At 42.2% G+C, this 21,352-nt stretch overlaps 2 long non-coding RNA genes across 3 annotated transcripts; one reads left to right on the forward strand and one right to left on the reverse strand.

The window, feature by feature from the left end:
• Positions 1–1,894: 1,894 nt before the first annotated feature.
• On the reverse strand, positions 1,895–4,108 carry LOC127462231 (uncharacterized). Of its 2 annotated transcripts, XR_007900365.1 has the most exons (4): positions 4,051–4,108; positions 3,548–3,699; positions 2,989–3,189; positions 1,895–2,787 (listed from the first exon to the last, which is right to left on the reverse strand). It is a non-coding gene; the product is annotated as an uncharacterized LOC127462231 (long non-coding RNA). The 2 variants fall into 2 exon arrangements; XR_007900364.1 differs by lacking the exon at positions 4,051–4,108 and having other exon boundaries at positions 3,548–3,898.
• A 6,101-nt stretch (positions 4,109–10,209) lies between these two features.
• Positions 10,210–17,666, forward strand: LOC127462232 (uncharacterized). The gene is made up of 3 exons (XR_007900366.1): positions 10,210–10,334; positions 16,488–16,630; positions 17,321–17,666. It is a non-coding gene; the product is annotated as an uncharacterized LOC127462232 (long non-coding RNA).
• Positions 17,667–21,352: the final 3,686 nt, after the last annotated feature.

Consider the following 21,352-nt stretch of genomic DNA (forward strand, 5'->3'; position numbering starts at 1 on the left):
AATAAATAAATAAATGTAATATATATAAAATATATATGGACCTGAACTTACTAAGAGTAAATAAATATATATCCAATGAGATATAAGTTTATCTCATTGGAGATATATATATATATCCAGAATATAATACGTATCCCAGATAAATAAATAAATACAATAAATATAATACATATATATAATATGTATGGACCTGAACTTGCTAACAATAAATAAATATATATCCAATGAGATATATCTCATTGGATATATATATATATATATACAGAATATAAATATATATCCCAGATAAATAAATAAATAAATAAATAAATAAATAAAATACATATTCCAGAATCCCAAATCCCTACTCTGACAATGAGAAGCATTTTCAGAAAGTGATTGAGAATTTTAAGATGCATCAAAACTCCTTTTCTATTTTCAGAAGTGATTGAGAATTTTAAGATGCATCAAACCTCCTTTGCCAACACCATTTGTGGTTGTTCCACTGGAGATGTCCAACCACAGTAGATTTTATGACATATATATTTTTCCTTTCTTTTGCTCCTTTTGGAAACCGGGACAATTTTAGGAGTTGATTCTCAAGAAAGAAGAAAAAAAAAATACCCGGGAAGCGAAAGAATTCAGAACATTTATCATTTCTCTGTTGTTGTGCATATTAATATATTTTATATATTGCCCACACAGCCCAACACAGGTACACAATCTGATCTATGTGATAAAAAAACCAACGGGCCGCCGGTACAAAGCGAATTTCTCAGTAATTAAGATAAGAAAAAAACAAAAGTAGCTGGTGAACCCTTACCTTTCTCCCTTTTATCACCCCTTATCTTGCAGCTCCGTGCTACAGCAGCCTCCTAGATTGAAGTGGGAGCCTCCCACGCCTGGAGAGCAGCAGCAATTCCTTAGGGAATTTTAGTTTATTGGGCAGGAGTTGCTTCCAGGATGGATTTTCTCCCCGTGGTTCAAAGGCTGCTCTAAAGACAGAACAATTATTTTCCTCTTGGGCTTTCTTTTTCTTTTAAATTTTTTTAAATTTTTTTTTTTTGGGTGTTACTGAGTGGTTTTCCAAAATTAATCATCTTCAGAGTATCCCTCTGATTTTGCTGATGGGAAGCTGATAAATAGATTAAGATTAATGTGAAAAGTATCTGGTTATTTTGGCCTCCTGAGCTCTGAGTGCCTGCTTTGGCAAAGCTTTTTTTAAGCATTTTTTTTTTACTTTATTAATCTCATTCCTTTCTCTGAGTTCCTCTTCTTCTCAGAGTCACTGGGCAGAAAAAAAAGCACAGTCAGAGGTGCTTCCTCTGATATATCTCGGATTAATATTTTAATTAAGGGATAAGATGGATTTTCCTCCAGAGAGACTCAGGCAGATAAATCCCAGACGTTTTTTTATTATTTTTGGGGAGTTTTCCTGAATTTTAGTTACACTTTGAGGGCTCAATATTCCATTAGGATGCTGGAAATCAAGGGTGTGAGGGACTTGAGGGAGATCCTTCCATCAGAACTCCAAAATTCAAGTCACAACACACGAAAACAAAAGTTGGGACTTGAATTTCTTGAATTTTTCTGGGGAAAAGAAAAAAAAAAAGAGAAATTCTCCACCTTCTTTCCTTCTTTCTGAGGCACCATCAGCAAATCATTGCTAATGACAGATTTAATGTAATGACAGAGTTAAAGTGAAACAAAGCAAGAAAATGGTGATAAAGGCACTTAAATCCCAGTTTTCAGGGAGTTTTACACATGTGTAATTAGGCAGTTAATTGATTTGCTCATCAGGGTCATCACAGGGTCGTCACATCATTTGGTCTCCCAGGGTTCTGAGTGATCAAACCACAGGAGAAGGGGATTATTTTTGGGGACACAAAACCATTAGGATCAATTTTGAGGCATCTCATAGACTGAAACTGCTCCTAAAGAACAATAAATGTCTTTTTCCTGAGCAGGTTAAACCCAAGGACAGAAAATGGTCGCACACACTGATACAAATAAATACACTCAAACCACAACAAATGAGATTATTGGTCTTTTATTGGTCTTGTTAAACTACTGGGTTCAGTGTTGGTCACCAGGTTGCAAGAAGAAGTGAAGGAAATATCTGGATTTCAGAAGAGAGCAGCCAGAAAGCTCAGAAATCCAGCTAAAATGGCCCACCAGAGCACTGAGGGAATTACACTTCAGTATTCCAAACAAAAGGGATATATTTGCCTACAGATTTGTGTATAATATCTGTATAAACAACACATAGAAAAATTAGTAAGTTGGTTTTTTTTCCATGAAATATCTTTAATCTTAGTAAAAGACTCCAATTCCAAAGACCTTAAAAATATTATTCAAGGAATGTTAAGGGTCTTTGTCGTTGCTATCATAAAGTGCCTCCAAAATATGCCATGGCTTGACGAAATGTCCTCCAGAACCATTTTTTCCCCTAATTCCACAGCTCCTCTCCTACCAAAAGCAGGGATGACCAGCTCAGCCTTTACAGGGAAGAGTGTGCAGAAAGTTTGGACTTAACATGGAAGTAGATGTCCCAAAATCTCAGGATATGGAATATTCCAAATTCTCAATTTCAAGTTCTCCACTGTGTCCATAGTATTCCTGGGCTAATAAATAATCAGGATTTATTAATAAATAACCAGGATTTATTAATGTATTTACCTGGTTTATCTCTCTTCTCAGTAAATCTGTTCCTCAGAGCTGATGGCTGTGATGTCCTAAAGTCTGAGGATATGGAATATTCCAAATTCTCAATTCCAAGTTCTCCACTGTACCCATAATATTCCTGGGCTAATAAATAACCAGGATTTATTAATGTATTTACCTCTTTTATCTCTCTTCTCAATAAATCTGGGCTTCAGAGTTGACTACTTCAATGTCCCAAAGTCTGAGGATATGGAATATTCCAAATTCCCAATTTCAAGTTCTCCACCTCATTGTGCCCATAATACTCCTGGGCTAATAACTAACAGGATTTATTAATGTATTTACCTGGTTTATCTCTCTTCTCAATAAATCTGTTCCTCAGAGTTGACCACTTGGATGTCCCAAAATCTCAGGATATGGAATATTCCAAATTCTCAATTCCAAGTTCTCCATGGTGTCCATAATATTCCCGGGCTAATAACTAACAGGATTTATTAATGTATTTACCTGTTTTATCTCTCTTCTCAATAAATCTGTTCCCTAGACCTGACTGCTGGTTGCTGTGATGTCCTAAAGTCTGAGGACGTGGAATATTCCAAATTCTCAATTCCAAGTTCTCCACTGTGTCCATAGTATTTCTGGGCTAATAAATAACCAGGATTTATTAATAAATAACCAGGATTTATTAATGCATTTACCTGGTTTATCTCTCTTCTCAGTAAATCTGTTCCTCAGAGCTGATGGTTGTGATGTCCCAAAGTCTGAGGATATGGAATATTCCAAATTCCCAATTTCAACTTCTCCAGGGAACTGTATCCATAATATACTTGGGCTAATAACTAACAGGATTTATTAATATACTTACCTGTTTTATCTCTCTTCTCAATAAATCTGTTCCCTAGACCTGACTACTGGTTATTTTGATGTCCTAAAGTCTGAGGACATGGAATATTCCAAATTCTCAATTTCAAGTTCTCCACTGTGTCCATAGTATTCCTGGACTAATAAATAATCAGGATTTATTAATAAATAACCAGGATTTATTAATGTGTTTACCTGGTTTATCTCTCTTCTCAGCAAATCTGTTCCTCAGAGTTGATGGTTGTGATGTCCCAAAGTCTGAGGATATGGAATATTCCAAATTCTCAATTCCAAGTTCTCCACTGTGTCCATAGAATTCCTGGGCTAATAAATAACAAGAATTTATTAATGTATTTACTTCTTTTATCTCTCTTCTCAATAAATCTGTTCCTCAGAGTTGACTACTTCAATGTCCCAAAGTCTGAGGATATGGAATATGCCAAATTCCCAATTTCAAGTTTTCCACCTCATTGTGTCCATAATATTCCTGGGCTAATAACTAACAGGATTTATTAATAAATAACCAGGATTTATTAATGTATTTACCTGGTTTATCTCTCTTCTCAGTAGATCTGTTCCTCAGAGTTGATGGCTGTGATGTCCCAAAGTCTGAGGATATGGAATATTCCAAATTCCCAATTTCAACTTCTGCAGCTCATTTTGTCCACAGTATTCCTGGGTTAATGAATTAACAGGATTTATTAGTGTATTTACCTGGTTTATCTCTCTTCTCAGTAAATCTGTTCCTCAGAGTTGATGGTTGTGATGTCCCAAAGTCTGAGGATATGGAATATTCCAAATTCCCAATTTCAACTTCTCCAGCAAACTGTATCTATAATATATCTGGCTAATAAAAGAACAGGAATGTGCATGTCCAAGTGGATAATTTCCCACCAGCCCACTAGAAGCTGCATCATTATATTTTTTTAAACGAGTTGTCCTTTACTGGTTTTCCCTCTCCTTCCCCCTCTGTCCCAACCCCATCGTGTCTCCTGCCTTAATGAAATGATTGGAGGGTCTGAGTAAACTCCTGATCAGCAAAGACACACTTTGAGAGAACAACCATTGCAATTAGAAATAAACAGGGTTTTCAGGAGCCAGCTGCCACAAACTGAGCTGGGCCAGAGATAACAAACTGTTTTTGTGAGCCACGACCTTGTGTGGTGGCTCCTTCCTCGGGAGATCTTCCAGAGATGTTGGTTCTTGTTCTCCCTCCCTCGGGCTGAGCAGAGCAGCAGCCTTTGGGGCTGTGTGTGACAGACAGGCATGAGATGCTCTGGCAGGAGGTATCCAGGCAGTGGGATAAACGAGCCAAAGAATTCCAAGCCACAGGCTCTCCCATTCCTCCCCACTGGATTACGGCGGCAGCCAGAAGAGGGATGCAGATGAAACGAGAGAACGCGGATTCCGTGCCCAGAGACGCATCCAAAGAGACACCCTGGTTTTGGGAGGGCTTGGGCCACCACAGGGGGCCCAGAGGGGCAGGGTGGGAAGGAGAAGATGGAAAAACAGAGGATTCTGAAGGCCATTGCCTGATGGTGGTGGTGATTGGCTGCTCCAAGGCCACCCACACGGGGTAAGGGACACTCGGGAATGAGCCGGAGAACGCCCCGGGGCCTGGGGAGGCAGCGAACAGGAGCCTCTCTCTTCAAACAGGAGCCTCTCTCTTCATCAGAGAAGGAGTCTTTTAAAACCAGAGCCCTGGAGGGGGCCTGGGAGGGTGGGAGGTGCTCACAGAAACACAACAGCAGCGAGGAAACGGGAGGTCTCACGAGGTGGTCGCCGCTCCCTCACACGGGGGTTTGTTCTCGGTTTGGGGGGAATGACTCAGGCTCACCCTTTTAATTCTTTGGACATAAAACTCAGCATGAGGCAGCCCAGGCCACCTAGAGAAGCCGATGTTGTTCTTAGTGAGGTGAGTTACCTCATCTCGAGCCGAGAGGTGGGAAAAATCCCGGCATCTCACCCTCCACCAACCCTCTGCATCTCCAAATGGTCCCTGCGGCCCGTAAGAGCTACAGAAAAAAAACATCTGAAAGCTCTCCGAGCTGAAGGAGCCTCGTGAGGCTTTCTGAGAGTAATAAACCTACTTCTTCCTAATCCCTGTTTTTCTTCCTTATTTTTCTTTCTTTTTCTTTTTTTTTTTTCCTTGTTAATAACGCTGAGAAATGATAGGCACAAGTCCAGGTCATGTTCAGTTGATTGATTGACTGAACCGATTTTTCAAATTCCAAAAGGAATGGAAATTTAACTGTGATTCCTCATCCAGTATTGATTTTATCAGAAAGGATTTTCCCCCGTGTCGTTCCGCAGAATAATTTCTTTTTTCAATGAAACTTCAAAGAATTTTCGGAGCAATATTAAATTAGTCTCAGTTTTCACAAAAGAAGAGATGACCTGGATAAAGGCGTTGTCACCAAGTTAAAATCTGGCCAAGTTTGACGATGATAACGAAGCAAAATTTGAAATGTTTTTGGTTCACAGCCTAAATTTTCTTTTTTAACTTTGAAATAGTGACCTTTCAGTGCCATGGCTGAAATCTGAACACAGATTTCTTGCTGTTCAACAGTGCCCTAACTCTTATTTTGAGTTAGGACTCAAAGCCTGAAGGGCTTTGCAATCAAAATAATTGAGAAGGAATAATTATCCCCCGTTTTGCAGGAGCCGAGGCACAAACACCAGTGTGTTTGCCCAGGAATCATTGGCACACCTGGGAAGTCGCTGACCTCTGGTTAAGGACATTTTCTTCCTCTAAAAAAAACATACCTGGGACTTGTGAAGTGCAACTGGAAGCCACCAGCCCCGTTTCTTGCGAGCGCACCGAAGACAGAAGCTCTGAGAAATTCCAGAAATTCAAACAGAAATTTTGATTTGTTTCATAATTTTTATTTTTAAAATTTTTCTTCTTTTTTTTTTTTATGATTTTTTTTCCTCCTCCAGCTTTACACAACCTCAGAGATTTCGCTCTGCCAAGTTTCACACAGCTCTGCTTCATTCCTGCTCAAGTCTTCTGACTCGGAGTCAGGTCCTAAAAATTTTTCCCTCCTGAAGGCTTCCCACTTCCAAGGGCCAGCAATGCAGCTCCATTTGCTGATGAGATTTGACTAATCCCCCCCTAATGAGGAAGTGGAACAGCTGAGATGAAAGGCTGAGCCCTCACTGTGCAAAGGGATGAACTAATAAACCCAGCTCCGCTCAGATGGAGATCCGGGCATTCCCGGAGGGAATTGGAACCAAACTGACTTTGGTGTTTTTGATCAAAATGATGCCAAAACAACCTCACCCCAACCCTTGAAGGGTCCAAAATCTGAAGCAAAAAGTCAAAATCTAAATTAAAAAGTCAACAATGCTACCACCTGTCTGTTCATTCGTGATATTATTGGTCATTTGGTGGCAAAAAAATGACCAATCTCCCCCCAAATTTCAGTGTTTGGCAGAGTGGGGACACATTTACCTGTTTGCAGTGGACAGCAAACATCTGGGGAGTGCATTCCTGATGTGAAGAATTCCAGACAGTATTTAAAACTGTACAGAGAGCTGGGATAGTGCAAGGCAGGAATGTAATAAGATGAATATGGACTGCAGTGAGTTTGGGGTAAACCCTAAACCGGCGAGATTTGTTATCCCCAAGAAGTGAATTGGGAGAAAAATTGACACATTAGCAAGAGAAATTTAAAACCATCCCCGAACCACCCAGCAGAGAACATGCTGTACATCCCTGGTTAACACAGAGAAATCCTTCAGAGTGGCATTTTCCAGCCTCTGGAATGGAAGGAGAATATTTTGCTGTTTATGTTCCAGACCTTATAATGATGGTGGTGTCCTCACAGAATAAAAGACAGACTTCACCCCCAGGAATTTCCTCTCTCAGTCAACAATTCAATACAATTTTTAAGCATGAATTTTCCTTTCTGTGCTGTGCCTAAATCTGTCCCTGTTAAAGAAAGTATGCAGACACCAGGAGAACGTGATGAGGGTTTAATGCTCTCTTAAGTGGTTTGGGGGATCGGGGCTTAAAGTGGGGTTACTCTTCAATTAGTGAGGAAAGGAGAGTGGGAACCCAAGGCACAGAGGGTTTGGAGGAGTCATGTCTGAGATGCCAGGGATGACACAAAGGGGAACAAATGGAATTTGCTGCAAAACCAATTCCACAGTTGACTGACAGTCAAAAAGATGGTTTGAAGGATGTTTTAGCAAGTTCCTACCAATTAGGTGGAAAGCCTTGACGTGCTATTTTGTGATTTTGGTGTTTGGATCTGTACAGAGAGATGGATCCATGGAAAATTCCATTGGTTAAGATCCTCATTTTCCTCTCAGAGTGAATTACTGGTTGCAGATCACTGTTCCTGTGACAGTGAGCGAGCCAGGAGCTTCTCCCAGGAATGTAAATTAAAGTGCTGAGCTGCTTTGTCCTGGATATGGGAAGGGTTCCCAGTTCAGCTGTCCAGGACAGGTATGTAATGACATTTAAGATCACAAAATCATAGAATCAAAGAAGGATTTGGGTTGAAAGGGACCTTAAGGCTCTTGTTGCAACCACTTTGCCATGGGCAGGGACACCTTCCACTAGACCAGGTTGCTCCAAGCCCTGTCCAACCCAGCCTTGGACACTTCCAGGGATGGAGCAACCACAGCTTCTCTGGGAAAACTGTGCCAGGGCCTCAACACCCTCTTAGTAAAGATTTCTTCCTAATATCTAATCTAAACTTACTCTCTGTCAGTTTGAAGCCATTCCCCCTTGTCCTGTCACCACGTGCTCAAGGAAAAAATCCCTCTCCATGTTTTTGGGTCCCTTCAGGTACTGAGGGCCACAATGAGGTCACCCCAAAGCTTTCTCTTATCCAGAGAAACATCTGGCCATGAGCCAGCAGTGTGCTCAGGTGGCCAAGAAGCCCAATGGCATTATGGCTTATATCCAAAATAATGTGGGCACAGGAGCAGGGCAGGGATTGTCCCCTGTACTGGGCACTGCTGAGGTCACACCTTGAATCCTGGGGCAGTTTTGGGCCCCTCAAATCAGGAAGGACATGGAGGGGCTGGACCATGTGCAGGGAAGGGAAGGGAGCTGGGGAAGGGGCTGGAGCAGCAGGAGCAGCTGAGGGAGCTGGGGGGGCTCAGCCTGGAGAAAAGGAGGCTCAGGGAGGACCTTCTGGCTCTGCAACTCCCTGACAAGAGGGGGGAGCTGAGGGGGGGTGTGTCGGGCTCTGCTCCCAGGGAACAAGGGACAGGAGGAGAGGGAACAGCCTCAAGTTGCTTCAGTGGAGGTTTAGATTGGATATCCGAGAAAATTTCTTCGTGGAAATGTTTGTCAATCATTGGAACAAACTGCCCAGGGAAGTGGTGGATTCACCACTCCTGGAAGTGTTCCAAAAACACATGGATGTGGCACTTGGGGACAGAGTTTAATGGTGAACATGGTGGGTGGTGTCTGACTTGATCTCAAAGGCCTTTTCCAACCTTAGCAATTCTGTGACTCTGAACAACAGTGGCTGGAGAAACTGGGAGGGCTGAGAAGGGGAACTAATAAAGTGTTGGGAGGTGAGGTGGGAAAAACTGGGCAAAGCTGGTTCTACAAAGAGCAGAGAATGTCCTAGTGATGGTGGGACACCAGCACTGCCCAGGATCATTTGGATCCTCCAAGCTGATAAAGAGATGTTGTGTTACATCACAGTCATCCCCTGCTCCTCCAGCATTTCCAAGGGAACTCTCTGATCTCATCCCAGCTAAAATAGGTCTTTGGCACGTGTTCCAAGGCCTTGATTCCACCCCAGCCTGACACTTGGAGCCACACACCACGAAGGGAAGCAACATCACCGAGCACAGCCAGCTGGGTGCTGTCAGGGACAGCCAAAACCTTCCTGCAAACTGCAGAGAGGGAGAACCACAACCCCGTGTCAGGCCAAGAGGAAAACCTGCTCTCTGAATTCATATCCTCCACTGACAGGATTAATCAGGCTGACATTGGGCTTGTGTGCGAGGAGAGGACACGCAGCAAACTGCTTTTACTCAAATAAATCTCCTTAAAAAGTTCTCACAAGTGATGCCCACAGACTTTCCAAATCCCCAATAAGATGTGTGAGCTTCCCTCAAACAGTTCCTGTTTCAAATGTCCCCCCAAATTCCACCTGTGGCCGCTGCATTAACGTTTGCCAAGGTTTGCCAGAGGACTCTGTGTTGGGCACAGCTGACCAGGTTTGCCCTGAGCTTTGCCAACCAGCTGTGCCTGGGTGTTTGGAGTCAGGCTAGGGAAGGGAAGCAGCTTTCCAGGGCTCTGGAAAGAACAGTTTTATTTGGAAAGTGCATTCCCCATGTGCAATGGTTCACTGAAGTCCTTTCCTGCTGGTGTGAACACACACAGTGTCCACCAAGGGGCTCAAGAAGGAGCCCAGATCCACCCCGTGATGTGCAGCTCTCAGGGATAAACAGGCCGGAAAAGTCAAATTGCTGTTCCCAAGGATCAAGTTGATTTTCCCAGGGAATTCCCAAAAGGGTTTGAAGAAAGTGTGCAGGTGTTGATAGAGGGAAATGGTTACTGCTCATGGGGATGTTTGTGAAGAGGAATCACAGAATCATGGAATGGTTTGGGTTGGAAGGGACCTTAAGGACCATCTTGTTCCAACCTCTGTGGGCAGGGACACCTTCCAGTATCCCAAGTTGTTCCAAGCCCCATCCAACCTGGCCCTGGACACTTCCAGGGATCCTGTCACACACATTCCTCCTTTCATCACATTTGGAAGACACTCAGGACAATCTCATGGAAAAATTAAGAGGCTGACACACAAGGGGAATATCTCCCACAGGAGCAGCTCCAACTGATGTTGCTAACGAGGGTATGTCTTACTAATACATAAAATTGTCTCAAAATTAAACATTTTCCCAGCTGAAAGACAACTTTTACCACCAAAACTTCTCCTTTTCCAGTTGAAAAAGACAATTTTTACCACTAAAACCTCTCATTCTGCAAGAGGTCTCAGGATTTTAGTATTATTTCATCACAAAAAGGCCATTTTGAACTATCAGAATTTCCTGCTGGATGGCCCTGTTTATTTTTGTTTAGCAACACAGTTACCCTTGTTTTGGGCATCTCTTTTGTGAAATTTTGCCCTTTGCCTTTTTGTTTTTCAACAGAATTCTCCAGGAAAGATCACAAGTTCCATAGAATCACCGAGATATAAGGTTTAAAAAAAAAAAAAATAGACAGCAAGCATTTTAAGTCCTGCAATAAAATTTCCAGGTTTGGCAATCCAGACAAAGTCATAATTTCCTTATGGCTCATTTTTAACCTTTTCTTTGAGTCACAAGAAATGTTACTGCATTTTTTTCTTTCTTTTACGTCTGGTTTTATGTTATAGGAATAATCCGAGTATTCCAGTCTTTGTGGAATACATTGATTAATCTGGCTGCATTCTTTCACCTTGGGGATTGACTCATCCTGGTTTTTCCTGACTCCCATAATGCCTGATCCATGACATTTAGATCTCTTGTGTCATAGCAGCCTGGATTTGTGTTTTATGGGCCCCTTTTTGCTGCGTTCACATTTGTTGTTGTACCCTTGGGCACAGCAGAGCTCCAACTCAGAGCAAGGGTGGAAAAAAGCCACACCTAATCCCTTATTCTGTTCTTTAAATTGGGTCATTCTTGAGACCCTCAACTGCCTCTGACACCTTCTGGCCCTTAAAATCAAAAGATAAACCACAAAAACACTGACCCTGGATTCATCTCAATCCCTGAGATGAATTAATTCATGCCTCTAAAACTTAAAAGAATGTATTCAATTTGTAGTTATTCCAAGTTAATGAGTTCTGGGTAAAGATAGATAGATGCCTCTGGAATATAATTCCGTGTATTTCAGGGTTATTTAAGGGAGCTGGGATGAGATTTTTGTCCCTGATTGTGGCCCCTTCCAGGACCTGAAGGAGACCCAAGAGAGATGGAGAGAGATTATTGACAAGGACCTGGAGGGACAGGAAAAGGGGGAATGGCTTCAAACTGGGAAAATGGAGATTTAGATGGGATATTGGAAAGGAATTCCTGGCTGGGAGGGTGGGGAGGCCCTGGCCCAGGTTGCCCAGAGAAGCTGTGCCTGCCCCTGGATCCCTGGAAGTGTCCAAGGCCAGGTTGGAGCAACCTGGGCTAGTGAGAAGTGTCCCTGCCTGTGGCAGGGGGTGGGATGGGATGACCTTTAAAGTCCCTTCTAATCAGGTCATTCCAGGATTCCATGATAATATCCTGTAAATCAAACCCTCTCCCATTTATCCAATCCCAGTAAAACATCTCTCCAATCCCACTCTTAAGGCAAGAGAAGCAAAGAAGGGAATGGATTTTCCCAGCTTTCTGATAAAAGCCATTTACACCTTGGAATAGGCCAGAAATCCCTGACTTTCATCCCTGCACACTTCAATTTTCCCATATATGTGTGCACTGAGTTAAAGGGGTCACTGTGCTGCTCCTCCTTATTAGAGGAAAGCTCCAATCTGGAATTTAATCAGAATTTATCTTAAGGTTAAATTCCTGTAGCACAGGTACAAGCTGCTGGCATGACCAAAGTGCATTTGTAAACAGCATAGAAATGTAAGGGTAATGTAAATAATTTTATTTTTAAAGCGTGAATAATTTTAGGGTGTGACTTATCTGATCCATTGTAAAGGCTTATTTTAGGATCACATGAACTGTACCCTCAACTCCACTGAGGAGAAACCCTCCAGCAGCTCCCTCAACCCTCCCTTGGAGGTTTAGACTCATTAGAGACCTGAAGGATCAATTTTCTTCTCTCAGTCAATTTTTCCCATAATTACAATATTTTAAAATGATTTTTTACCCCATGTCACGTGGTCCTAAAATATTCTTGTTATTTGACTATATCAGTGCCCAAATATATTTATAATTGTGAGAGCTCTTCAGCAAGATGTGTCCATTCTGCTCTGCCCCCTTCCAGATTGTAAATTCAGTATAATTCTGTGAAATGAGAATTCTGACTCTGAACACCAATTCTCAAGAGAAAATTTCCAGAAATTTATCAGTTTTAGAGATTATTTTGGGTTTGTTTATTTTCTGGTCCCACTTCCCTTGATTTTGTATTCTAAACTGATAAAACCAAATGGTGTTATTATTCCAAAATGGTGTTTTCGTTTTCTTGGTCGTCTTTCAGTGTCCAGATTTTTTTCAGGAATGAATTTACCTGTGCAAGGCCCAACAGATTCCTCCTCTGCCTGCCACTAAATGATGGATTTTTATCTGGTTTAAAACCCTGGAAAAAAAATAGCCAAGTAGAAAATGCCAGGAGAATGAAGGAGCTGAGAGGCGAAAGACTAAAACCTGACTTTTCTTCTCCTGAATTATTTCCCAACATTTCCTTCCCAACTTTCCCATCCTGAATTACCTTGCAGGAGCCTGTCTTTGGTGATTAGAGGTGAATTATAGGCCAATATCCCACAGAATATAATAAATTTCTGATGGATTTAGGCAAGATAACCTCCCACTTCTCGTGTTTAGACCTCCCTGTCTGAACTTTCAGCCTTAATGCTGGACTGGAAAGGATTGTTTTGCTGGGTGAATTATCAATCAAAACGTTATCAATCAAAACATTATCTTGGTTATTAATTATCCTGAAATCCTCCTTTCACCTGGGAGTTATTCTCACTCCATTCTTTTTGTGGATCCACCAGATGGGCTTGGCATGAAGCAAACTCAATGTTTTTTTTTAAGCTGATTTATCTGATCGACTTCCCCAGAGGATCCCAGGTCACCTGTGCCTTCTCCCAAGAGGTTTAATCCTTGGAATTATCTTTCCCTAAGGAGACAATTCCTCCCTATCCTTACAAATAACCCAGTAGTCAGGTATCCAAACTAAAACACTGACAACAAATTTGGAAAATTATGATCCACTCGAGCAAATCTCAGCACTGATTAGTTGATATTTATGAGTGAGGTTTGCAGGAATTATTGCTCCAGTAGGGAACCCAAAAAACCCAGGAATATCATGGGCAGATGGATCATTTTTTTGGCTTTGTGGGGGACCTTTTCACAGAGCTTTGCAGTAATTTAGGCCTTTTATTCCTCCACAGCATCCATTTCACCTTGTAAATCTTATTGCAGATCAAGCTTGTGAGCGTGGAAGTGGCCACACACAGCAAAATCTGGAAGCCAAGGAACAGTTGAAATTCGGCATTTCATTTAAAGATACATATATATATATATATAAAATATAGATTCCCTTCATATTTCAAAGAAAAAAAATGAAAGGGATCTTTTGCCTGTTTTTGCTGTGATTTTGTGGGAATTTATAATCTGCCAAAATACTCAGGAATTGAGGCACCACAGAAGGAAAAAAAAAATCCAAACTGGAGATGCTTCAAGTTGTTTATAAATTTATATTAAAGCTGTGACATGAAGAAGGATCAGATGTGAGAAAAAACCTGCAGCATTTTCAATGAAATGTTGTAAAAACTATCCAAAGTTTTCGAAGAGAAAAGGCAATTTTACAATGAAATTAAAAATAATCTTTTGGGGGTGAACACAGGAACCTTTTAAATTCAATTTTGAAATTATTGGTAAGTATAGTAAGTAGGTAGAGTAGACAAATGAGTTGTTTGCCCAGTGAGCTCTAATTGGAAGTGATTAATTAGCACAGCATCTGTTTTGTTAGGGAAAGGCCCTTTTGACATCCATAGGGATTAAGGAAAACATGATTTCACTGCTATTTTGGCACTAATCTGGGAAAGAAACCTGAGTGGAGACTGAACTTCAATGAGTGCATCAATGATGGGCTTGGAATGTAAGGATCTTGATGACCTTAAGCTGAAGGAGGGGATTTAGGTGGGATATTGGGAAGGAATCTTGGCCATGAGGGTGGGGAGGCCCTGGCACAGGTTGCCCAGAGAAGCTGTGGCTGCCCCTGGATCCCTGGAAGTGTCCAAGGCCAGGTTGGAGCAAGCTGGGCTAGTGGAAGGTGTCCCTGCTCGTGACAAGGGTTGGAAACAGGTGATCTTTAAGGTCCCTTCCAACCCCAACCATTCCAGGATTCCAGGCTGGGATAGTGGAAGGTGTTCCTGCTCATGGAAGGGGCTTGGAATTGGATGGTCTTTAAGATCCCTTCCAACCCAACCCAATCCATGATTCCATGACCCTGGACTCTTTATCTCTGCCAAGATCTGATCCCTTTCATTGATCCCAGGCATCTTCACCTGAAAACTGGGTCCTGTTCTTAGTTATATCCCAATTAAAGATTGAGTTTAAAATAAAGCCACTGAGCTGGTCTTATAAAGAATATTTATTCTAGGTAGGAGTGTCTAAGCTGGAGATGTGAAACAACTCCCAAAAATGGGGTTATGTTGATTATATATTGACTGGATTGAGGTGTCCTGGATGAGCAGTTTCTACTTTATTTATTATTTATAATTTGATTTTCAGCTCCTTATATGACTCTGACTTCTCTATTCAATGTTCTTTAGTGCCTCCCCCTGAATGGGAATCAAAAAGGTGTTTAAATATCTTGGAGTGTTTACCCCTTGACTTCTTTTTTCCTAAAAGGACATGACATTATCCACTCACCATTCACTCTCACCATGGAAATTGCAGAGGGATGGGATCATTTTAGTGCCATTCCCAAATTCTTCCGTTTATGGTTTTCTCAGTGAGTTCGTCATCGAATTCTTCAGTCTCACGAAGGCAAGATGTGAGCAAGGGGTGGAAAAGAAGAGAGGGAGAAAAGTGACTCTCAGAAAGAAAGTACAAACCACAGTCCTTCAGAATTTCCAAAATGAAAGTTATCAATTAGATTCAATATATTTATTTTTGGGGTTGGGTTTTTTTTTTTTTTTAGATATTTTATATTTTTTCTTTTTACTTCTTTAGTTAGAATTCATTTTTTCATCACTAATTGTAAATTGCCATAAATGAGACCATGGAATGAAAATCCTCTTGAGCTTCTTTTCCTTTAATTTCTTGCACTAAATCATGAGATTGTCACTGTCTATTGGTGACGTGAACCCAAGTCCTCCGGATTTTCAGTAGGAACAAGAGGCTAAAGGCTGGTTTATGGTCAAATATCAGACACCAACTTAGACCCAGTGCCTTTTGTGGCTTCTAAATTCAGGAAAACATTGAAGAACTGAAAGCTGCACACCTTGATTACTCTTAATTTCAAGATATTCCCTTAATTCCACCTGTTTAATGCAGGGATTTTGCCTGGTTGAGTGGGAATCAGCTCTTCCAAATTCAGGTGGAGAGGTCTAGAGCCTGAATTAGCCAACCCAGCCTCTCCTTAAAATTGATGGAGAAAAATACTTCTAAAAGTACTTCTAAAAGTACTTCTAAAAATACTTCTAAATATTCTAAAATACTTCTAAATATACTTCAGAAGTACTTTTAAGAGAAATTCTTCCTGAAAGGAACAAAAAAACGTGGAAGAGCGTCTTGACACGAGAACTGCCAGGGCAGAAAGGGAACGTGCCGAAGCATTCCTGTCTGTTTCCTAAGGAAAAACTGGGAATGTTGCCAGCCATTGGCTTTAAAAAAAGTGGGCAAAGTGCTTTTTAACGTGCTCTGACTTGTCTGATCCCAGTTCCTATCGCTGCAATAATTCCCCTCACAAGAAACGGTGGAGAAAGTCCTAAAATGACCTGGAGCGGAGACAGATCTTTGAAAAGAAACCAATCAGGACCCGTCAGAAAATGCCACACGTTTTATGGTGTTTTCAGGTAACTTCCCAGCTGTTTGGGTTTGCTTTCAGGCCACCTCTTCCACTGGGAAAGGTGGGAGCAGGCTGGATAAAAGACCCTCAACGTGGTTCTCCCCCGGTCGTGTTTGTGTTTCCGAGGGTGGAACAGCAAAACTAAAATGCTGAGTGAGCTTTGCTCTGCTTATCATTTAAATTGCACCTCTAATCACAATTATTCAATTTGTTGATAGGCACGAAGGGGGAACTTTTGCCTTTAAGGTTGAGAAGCTCTTTGATGGCTTTTTTTTTCTGTCTCTCACCAAAGCTCTGGGAGGGATAAAAGGTCTGAAGCATCCAAAGCACACCACAAACTTCCTCTGGGAATGAAGTCACAGCAAGATGGGACTTTTTTGTCTTGAGAAGTGTCATTAATTTTATAACCTAAGTACTCATCAGCCTTTCTTTTGGGTAGGTATCAAACCACTTGAGGCTTTTACGTTTTTGGAATGTCCCAATTCGATGCTGGAGGACGTTTTCAGGATGACAGGTCTGGCACCTCTTTGAAGTGAGGGGTGGGCCTGAGAACTCCTGGACTTCTTTCCTTGGGATGTGGTAGATTTAGGCAGATTCCTGCTGTAACATGAGGTTCCAATCCAGCAGTTTGGAGCTTCTTTTTCTCACTCTTGAGGGCTGGAGACTCATGAATTAAAATAAATGGCTTTAAACTTAAAGAGGGGAGGTTTAGATGGGATGTTGGGAAGGAATTCTTGGCTGGGAAGGTGGGGAGGGTCTGAAATGGATTTCCCAGAGAAGCTGTGGCTGCTCCATCCCTGGAAGTGTCCAAGGCCAGGTTGGATGGGGCTTGGAGCAACCTGGGCTAGTGGAAGGTGTCCCTGTCCATGGCAGGGGGTTGGAAACAGATGATCTTTAAGGTCCCTTCCAACCCAAACCATTCTGGGATTCCACAATTCCATGAACCAAGATGACAAACCTAAGCAAATATTTCCCATGGTGTAAATTGTCCCACAGAAGTTGTAATATCACATTTAAAAGACAGTCTTTTTCTACTTTTACAGTAGAATTTATGCTTTCTAGTTATAACTAGAATAGTTAGTTTACAGTTAGAATTTCCTACTTTTTTACTTTACATCTTGCAAGATAAGATTGACAATTTCTCCAATTTATCCATCACAAACAACGTTGCTCCACATGAGTGTCCAAGCACCACCAGACTTCAGGAAGCTTTACCTTCACAACATCTGCTCAGCTGTTGACCTGATTTCACAAGCAGGGAGCACAAACTCAGGAAGAAAAATGGAAAACTCCAAGTTTTCTATGAAATTCGGGGAAATTTTGGGAGCAGTAGCCAGAACTACTCATGACCATCATGTTGAACAGCATAACAAATGTGGAGCTTCTGGTGAATACAGGGAATTCAGGATTATGCTCTGAAAGGATTGGATGAGTGTTCATCTCTCCAATAGATTTGTCCTAATTCTGGTGAAGGATAAAACATTGATTTTCCCTCGTTATGAACTTGTCCTGTTTTATTCTGACAGGTTTTTGCTCTTCTCCCTCTTGCCTGTTTTATGGGATATGATCTTCCTTGCTTTTGGCAGGTGAGCCTGAAATAGTGAGAAGATCTGGCTCCTCTTAACTCAAAGCCTTATTGAGGTGTTGTCTCTTCACTCCCTGTGTCCTGTGACTCCATCCCTTGTCCCCAGTCCCTCTCCAGCTCTCCTGGAGCCCCTTTAGGCCCTGCAAGGGGTTCTGAGGTGTCCCTGGAGCCTTCTCTTCTCCAGGGGAACCCCCCCAGATCTCCCAGCCTGGCTCCAGCCCTTGGAACATCTCCAGGGCCTCCTCTGGAATTGTTCCAGCAGCTCCACATCCTCTGATTTTGGAGGTCCCAGAGTTGGGATCTCACCAGTACAGAGGGGGAGAAATCCCCTCCCTCGACCTGCTGACACTTCCTTTGATTCCAAGTGACTCCATCTGAAGTCTTTGGATGGGTTTTGCTCTGCTGAAGGTTTTCCATGGGGCCTGCAGAGAATTACAAATGCAACTGGGCTTTAAACCCCCATTAGAACCTGGAAGATCCTGGCCATTTCCTCCAGAAGCTTCTTTTCTTCATCTGTCTGCAGCATTTTATGGCAATGATTGCTTTTCTTTGCCAAAGGATCATAAAGCCATAAATCTCCCTGCTTTATGATGCTTTCTTGAAAATGAAATGCACTGACAAAGCCCTGGGAGCTAAAGCTGGACTCAAGTGCTCGATCAATTTGATGTTTGTGGTCCTCTGAACTTTCTTCTCTTAAATGGCTTTTGAGTCACTCTTATCTCTCTCACCCTCATTAACCCTCCCTTAATAGTCAAAACACAGGAGGGGTAGAAAGGGCACTGGAATAAAGCTGGTTTAAAGTGAAACTGTTTTCACCCAGCCAGAAGCTCTGCTTAGTCTTAGTCTCTGCAAACCTTGGTCTGGAGTCCAGAAAGGCTTCACCCACACAGGCTTTGACCTGTGTTGTTAAAACTGCAGAGCCATCCAAGATCTACAGAACTGGGATATTAATTGAGCTTAATTTAATTAATTAACTCTGGTGTTACAGCCTGGTGGGTGAAGGAATATCTTCCTATGGATATTCACAGAGAAACAGATAACCCTGGAATTATCCTTAGTCTGGGTTTTGCTTTTCTAACACAAGAGTCTGGATATAGAGTCAAGACTGAAACAAAGAGATATAAGCCAGGGATGGAGACGGGATATACTGGGAATTAAGTGGAGCTGTTCCCACTCCTGACTGAATTTATGGAAGGAGACTCTTCTCATGGGGGGTTTGGAGGAATAAAGTGACTTTTAAACCTGGCAGAGCAGGCTTGGACCTTCTCAAGTGGGAAGTTTGTACAGGAGATGTAGGATTCTGCTGCCCTATAAAAGCAGTGCCAGCAGGGGGATATTTTTTGGATGGAGTGTAAGAGATTTGGGAGCCAAAGTAAGTGGATACTGATCATGGAATTGCCTTGGAAGAGTCTATCTCAGTGTGGTGGTAACAAGTTATATCCGGGTGGAGGAATGCAGACAAACTGTCTCTAAAAGATGCCTGATCCTGACACAAGGTTTGAAACAGCAAAATCCATGTTAAAAGAGCTTAAAAATTGGGCTTGAGAAGGGGAAGAAATAGTGGGACCAAACCTAAATTATGTTGTGAACAAGCCACTTTATTCACACAGTTCTATTATATTGCCAACTTTTGTATCTGTCCCCAACCCTTCTCTTCCCTAAGGAAAATTAAACTCCAATGATGATATTTTTATGTAGCAAACAAACAAACAAAGCTCCATTTCCATGAAAAGTGTCTCCCAACTTAAAAAGAAAGGAAAAAAGAACAAAAAGTTAATCCCCCCCCCAAAACAGTCAAAATCATCTCAGGGTTCCTGGAAAGTTAACTCAATATATACTTAATTTATCATGTCATACCTTGAGTCCTTTAACAGGACTAGACATCAAAAATCCATGTGGTCATTGTAATTATTCCACAGCTTCTGGAAAAAAAACCTGAGCCTTCTCTTAAATGCTTTGCTACCTTCAGCAGGAATAGAACAGATTTCCCTCCTCATTCCCTACTACAACATCTGGCCACAATTAGCTGGGGGGGATCTAACATTTTTTGAGGAGACATCAGCAATAATTCAGATTTTTTTTTTTCCCTTCCCCTCCTTTTTAGCTGCAATACGTGGGACACACTTCCCCAGGGAGCCGAAGCAGAATGTAGGACAGTCATTCCTGGCTGTATCCCTCCTTCCCAGGAAGGATTGCTCACAGGACAACCCCCTGCCTCACGTAGCAAAGGCCGTTTTTCCCTCCTCTGTCATTCCCAGCATTTGTCACCACCTCGTACTTTAAGCCCTGAGCACCACCCAGGGAGCTGCACAACTTCTGTGCAAAATTCAGAGACAAATCAATGCAGAACCAAATTATCCTCTGGTAGAACACAGGCTGTTAAATCATTCTTTATATTCTTTTTTTTACATTATTTTTTTTTTTGGCCAAGACAACGCTAATTTTTCATTTTTATGACCTTTTGAACACGAACTCCTTGTAAGCCCATAACCTGCTGTATGATTGAATACACAGAAAAAAACAAAACCCCCAAACAGGCTTAATATGAAAACCAGTGCTAAATCTGGAGAAAAACAGTAAAAAAAAAATAAAAATCAAACTGCTACCAGAAGGTTTTTTTATTTTAGTCCCTCTCTCTCGGCTCTATTTGCATTTTCAGTGGGCAGCCCGTGGGTTTGTTGGATGTATCAGTTAAACAGGCTCAAAATGAGGCACTGGGGGTGAAGGACACTGTGGTGGGAGGGGGGAAATGACCAGAAAAGCCCCTGAAATTCGAGGCACCCCATGCTGGGGGTGGTGGGGAGGGCAAGGAATCCCTGGCAGCAGGATAAGCTCAGACCAAAGTGTCTGGTTTGGATAGGGATGGAAGGGAGAACAACACAGGGATCAGGAAAATCCATCTCCCTGGGAGGGGCTCGTTCCACCTTGTTGCTGCTTCAAAATCCTGTATTTCCCTAAATTAGGGGTTCAGCTTTAGGTGCTTCATCCCATTCCAGTCCCTATAAACTCCTCTGGTCTCCAGCTGACATGGTCGAAGGATTTGGACCTTCTTTGGGGTCTGAGTTGTCCCTGCCAGGCCTGTGTGTATTCCCAGACACCCCCAGGCATCTTCCATGGCATGAGATGTCCGTGTTTGGGTTGTGTCCTCATTATCTGGGCTGCTCTTGGTGAAAGCGGAGACAAACTGGTACCTCCAGGGGCTGATAGACTCGGCTCTAAGTGGTTTAGACAACAGTGATGGATTGCTTTTCTCTGCTATGCAACGAAAAAAACCACCAGACAATTTAATTAGAAACTTAAGGTTGGGTGCAGCTGCCAAATTTCAGGTCTACAGAGCCATCTGAGATACCTCTGGGTGTCTGGAACATCTGGCAGATGAGACACAGGACACATGGGAGCTGCTGTCAAAGAGCAGCTCGAGGCCGGGCGAGATGAGCTCGGGCTCCTCCCAGGCTTGGGAAATTCCTGCTCTCAAATAAAGAGGCTCTACTGCCTAAATGTAGGACCTTGGCCACTTCCAGCACCATGGGTCATCCCCATTTGCCTCCAGTGGTTCTCCCAAAGGACAGCTC

The sequence above is a fragment of the Manacus candei genome, unplaced genomic scaffold, assembly GCF_025592945.1.
Source record: "Manacus candei isolate 608988 ecotype Guabito, Panama unplaced genomic scaffold, ASM2559294v1 h1tg000122l, whole genome shotgun sequence".
Classification (NCBI taxonomy): Eukaryota; Metazoa; Chordata; class Aves; order Passeriformes; family Pipridae; genus Manacus; species Manacus candei.